Source organism: Crocodylus porosus, unplaced genomic scaffold (assembly GCF_001723895.1).
Source record: "Crocodylus porosus isolate Cpor-Errol unplaced genomic scaffold, CroPor_comp1, whole genome shotgun sequence".
In the NCBI taxonomy this organism is placed as follows: Eukaryota; Metazoa; Chordata; order Crocodylia; family Crocodylidae; genus Crocodylus; species Crocodylus porosus.
In genome coordinates this window covers 109,280,852-109,286,246 of record NW_017728943.1, presented here as the reverse complement: position 1 = coordinate 109,286,246, position 5,395 = coordinate 109,280,852, and the positions used below count along the sequence as shown (strand labels likewise).

The 5,395-nt window shown below is 37.8% G+C and overlaps 1 long non-coding RNA gene across 1 annotated transcript; it reads right to left on the bottom strand.

The window, feature by feature from the left end:
• Positions 1–1,743: 1,743 nt before the first annotated feature.
• On the bottom strand, positions 1,744–5,101 carry LOC109320055. Its single transcript, XR_002103708.1, has 2 exons — positions 3,608–5,101; positions 1,744–3,106 (listed from the first exon to the last, which is right to left on the bottom strand). It is a non-coding gene; the product is annotated as an uncharacterized LOC109320055 (long non-coding RNA).
• Positions 5,102–5,395: the final 294 nt, after the last annotated feature.

Sequence of the window (5,395 nt, the reverse complement as noted above, 5' to 3'; positions counted from 1 at the left end):
AAAAAAAACAAGCACCATCCCCCCACAAAAAACCTACAGCTTAATTTCCAGAAGATGCACTCATATCACAAATAAAAGAGGAAAAAACTCCCAACCAACAAACCAAACTAAATGTTGTTTTTTCCTCAGGCATAAGTAATCAAAGTCATGGTGGAAACAATGGTAGAGAATCACCTGATGTGCAAAACAAACCAAATGATGGTACCCGTGAACTGTATCTCACACACAAGAAAAACCCAGCATGTCATTCAATATTGTAGTTTTATCTTTGGTTCTTTTCTGAACATGTGATATCAACTAATGCACTTTTACAAAGTTTCATTTTTCAATTAATATGTTTTATTTCATACTTGTTCCAAGTTGAAACAAGAGCTATATTTGCAGCTAAGGAAAGCAAAGATGAAACTTTGTTCTCTCTTTTGTGCTCAGCCGTACAATTTATTTTTCTCCTGGCAACAGATTTTAAATCTCTTCGCCTCTTTTTTTTTTCATGGGAACTGTTTGGTAAGTGCCGACATTAGAGCTGACAAAGCTTTGTGTGTTTTTTTTCCTTTGCCTGGTTTCTGTGTCTGTGTGTGCAGGCATGCATTCATTAACGTAATTCCTCAACATTCAACAAGAGCGCATCATAAACCAGGGGAAAAAAAGGCTCATAAATATTTAGATCTTCCCGTCTACCTTCCATACTAAAGTGAAAAAGAGTATTTAGTAGGGACTTGGTCTGAGTTAATCTGCATGTGAATTGAAAGGGGGTACAAAAGGATGAAAAGGTGGTGGAAACTAGCATACAAACCCCATAGTCTCCAGGGGGTCATTCATCTTGTTCTTGTCAATACAATCTCAGTCTCACTGCTTGGCTGTTTTCTGCGCATGACCAAATAGACTAGCTTTACAAAGAGAATGTTGCAAAGGATGTGCGTGTTTTGTTCCTGTTTGGTTCTATCATGTAATTTTTGTGGAGGAGAAGGAAAGTACCTCACATTTTGGGAGTAACTGGCTTCTTTAATAGCCGCTTTGCATGTTTGCAGCCCACACACTGACATCTGAACTTAGTAATTTACATAAATAGACAAACAGAATGAATGCGAAACAATTTTTGGATGATAATTAATGATGGAAAACACTTTGCATTTCAGAGTCTACCGCCCTTCCCACAGCGCTTATATAAGAATCTTAGACATTTTAGTCTTATTTGGCATACAGTTGAAAGATTATATTATGGGCTCAGTTACTGTGAATCAAAATTAAAGTCTGTGTTTGTGTCAAAAAAGTCCACAATATCAAACGTATGCCTGATAAGGTATTGAAAAGAAGCCCAATAATCATCTTATAGGAAATAAGTGCCTTTCTTCCCAGGAATTCAGTAAAGGGTTAATCCAGGCACTCCTGCTATAATATATCCACAGTTCTGCATCAAATGTTATTTTAAAGAATTCTGAGATTTTTCAAAGTGAAAGCAGCTTTTATATGCACAACATTATATCAGTCTTATTTTACTGATATTGAAAAAAAAACTAATGAAAAAGGATTACAATTTTTTCTAATGACTTGGTACTTACAATTACTATGTTTAGATTGTCGTCTTACCCAAATGGCCCCAAAGACCACTAAATTGTGTGAGCAGGGAGGTTTCAGAAATGGTTCTGTACATGATAGAACTATGGATCAGACATCAGCAGGCCACAGTGGACCTTTTCTGGTTGTTGTGAGAACAAGTCCAGAAGGCAGTCAAGTTGAAAAAAGTAATGTAAATTGTTCTTTTATTTAATGAACTTTGTGTACAGTGTGGAGGTAAAAGGGAGAAACAAATAAATGCATTTATTTGCATTAAATGCCTGTCCCATCACAAAATATTTTAACATTTGAAATTGTTTAAACTTTTTTTATTAATACTATGTTGGGCTCTTGCTGATAGTAGCATGCTGGCAGTCAGCTGCCCAACTAACATAAAGGAAGTAAGTTTAAGAAAATGTAACTTGATTTCCATAGTTAAGTCTTTTCCCCATTAAAATAAGCCCTCAATATTTTTTATTATTAGTTTTAACAAAGGCATGTTTAAAGACCTCCATTATTGGTAAAAAGCAGTAAATGTATAAATATAGCCTTGGTCATAGAGCACAATGCAATTGACCCCATTACTTATCAACTTACTGCTGTCACTCTGCCTTAAAGAACTTCATCCATTCTGAAATTTTATTAATGGTATACCCAGGGCTGGACACAGGCATGGGCGAATTGGGTGGCTGCCCGGGGACTAGAAAGAAAAGGGGCCCAAAAATGGTAATTTTTTTTCATTGTCCAATTATCATCATCTCTGGCAAAGGAGGGCCGGATACTAAAAGTTTGCCTGGGGCCGCCAGGAGTCTAGATACAGTGCTGGGTATACCACATCTATACTCAGAGGGTGAGGCTGATATTTCAGAATCAACCAATGGGATAAGTGTTTACAAACTGCACAATGGAGCAGAACAGACGGGATTAATGCAACCATATTAATGCAAGCCAGCAGTATAACATCTGCCAGAAATATTTCACCTAGAAGAAGTGATGAAGAGGGAGATATGTTTAAAGGAGGATCTTCCAGTGTTCTGCCTGGAACAGATGCATAAGAATTAACGCCTGCCTGTAAAACTCTGGGAACCAGTAGCTTTCCTTGAGGTTAAAGGAAAACTGAGCTTAGCTGTCTGTCCTAACCCGTTCTACTTTTTGGAAGGCAAAGCAGTTTGCAAGCTTGGCAATAAATATGAGGGACTTTCCAGGCCTTCGTCAGGGAAAGAAAGCTGTTTAGGAATAGACTGGTTAACACCTGAGTCAGTGTTCATCTTCTGTAGGTTCTTTGTAGTTTTATTTTGATTAAAGAGAGTTTTCCCTACCTTGCCCTGAGGAGCATTTTCTTCATAGTTCTTGCCCTGACCTGTTGTGTTGGTGGATGTTGTCATAATAGGACTGAACATCAGTTTATAAATCACAAAAAACAGCATTACTGTGTCAGCTACAAAACTGGATATTGGATTACAATGCCTAGGAAAGTGAAGCCACCAGTAGTTTGCTGTTTGTGATCAGAGGACAGCAGTCTGTTATTTAAATCTGGAGGTGGAGGCACAGGCTGGAAAAACAAAATAAAAATTAGCATGCTTAGTGGCTCTCAAACAAACTTGAGGGAGTTAATAGTACATAACCTTTAAAACTAGACACATGAAAGGGTGCAGAAAATGGGTCATGTAACCCTAGCAGATCTAAATAAATATACTTTTCTTAATAATTTTGTTGGGAGAGACTTCCTAGAGTTCTAATAGTCATCCTTAATTCAGTAGTGGTACTTTAAACTTTGTGAAAGAAAGCTATTTAGCTTGCCACTGGCCAATGAAGACATGACCTTAACCAATCTGTCTTTTAAAATGTGTTAACTTATTCAAAAAATTATAATGCACATATATGACATTTTACATGTTTATAAATAAGTTTGAATCTTGTAGAATCAGCTGTTTAGAGACAGGCAAACAAAAATCCCATTTGAATATATGGGAAGTATGTTGTTTCTCTATCCTTCCCAGTCAAAACTAAAACAGTTCATCTGGTTTTGTTCAGCTTTCCAAAAACCTCTCACCTTTGGATTGAGATCAGTGATGGAAAATTTCAGTCTGAAAGAAATATTAGAAAGAATTATGAGAACTGGAGAGGAGACTATCAGAATGGAGCTGTCATTTCCAAACACTTCAGTCTTATCTATGGTGCCTGCTACACTAGATAGCTTCAGTGATAATTTCAGTTCTGTTGATTACAGGTTACTTGAGCTTGCTCTTATGCCCTAACTAGACTTTCAGTTTAGTCTGCCATCCCCCCACAATGTATTTAATACCATGAGTTCTTGTCTGTACATTCTTGAAAAACATCCTTGTGGGATAACATTTTAATCAGTGGCACCACACCGTGATTAGGTGAGTAAGATTACCTTTCTGACTATACCTGCATAATACCTATTGTACACAGGCACCTCCTAGACAGTCTAATCCTGCAAGTCTTTATTCAGATAGGCAGTTGTTTACATGCAACAGAGTGAGTTATACTTTCTGTCACAAACCTGCCACCCAGATTACTGTTCAGAACTAAAAGCATGAAGCTCATTTGCTACAATTTTATTACATTTGTCATTTGATAAAATCTTTCAGATACGTATATGAGTGTAAATCAATGATGTGAAAAAGTATTAAACTCCTCCTGTTTAGATTATACTAAATTCATACTTATGTAACCTTTCCTCAGAGTTCCTGATACGCAGGCCTGTTTAACCTTACAGCTATCCTTATAATACGTATAAATACTAGTTTACATAGGGGGTCTTTATATATTGTTTCCAATTGTCTTGGATAGGAATGTACATCTTGTGCATTTTCCCCTGCAACTGGACATCTTTCTGTTAAACTAGTGACCAGTATATCACTAAATAAACAGACATGCAACCCTGGATCAAGTGATTGGGCTGTGTTTTATTCTGGGGGACCTGGCTTCCTTTTGAGCTGTAACAGCTGATACCTTTTGGCTTTAAGCCCAGGATCCTGTTTACTTGGACTGCCGTGATTCCTCCTTGGAGGTCCAATGACAGTCAAAAAAAAGGCACCAGTTGAATCTGTTCAGAAGTGCTAATACCTCACTGCTATGTTCCAGTGGAGAACTCCCAAGTTCAGCTGCAAGTGTGAAGGAAAGTTTGGGGAAGAATGAAGGAAATAAGAAGGGCCCCATCTTTCTCTCACATAGAAAATACCAGAGAAAAATACCAGAGAAAATGTTGTGATGTTAGACACTGTTTCTGCTCCTCCCTCTTTTGAGGAAGGATGTGAACCCTCATGTGCACTCACTTATCTATGAATTGATAAAGCAGGAAGCAGGCCTCTAAATACACTGGAGCATGACGGTCTGCATGAAAAAAATCAAACCATAAGGGCATCTGTGTACAGAGCCAATAAGCACAGTAGTGTTGCATGGCTGTCCTTTGCTTTGGCTGAATGCTTTTGAGTAAATGCAGTTGATTTCCTAGAGCTTTTTGAGACTTTTGTAACTTACACTGAGCATGTCCAATCATTCATTAATGTGCTGTAGTTACTGTACATTTAGTTTAGTACTTTCTTAATGACTGAATACACAGTAGCTACATTTACTGGTAGCACCAGCGCGTTTTTTTGTGGCACTTACTGTGCAGTAGCCTAATAATGCTGTGCAGTAGGTTATTAGCATGGTTTTTGACAGTCTCACTACTGCACAGTATTATTAGGCTACCATCCAGTAAGCGTGTTGTGTAGATGTGACTACAGTTTGTTTCCTTCCAAGCCTTCTACCAGAAGGGGAAAATCTGTGGTTATAAAATGTAAAGAATGCTGAGGCAAGGATTTGGGGTCCC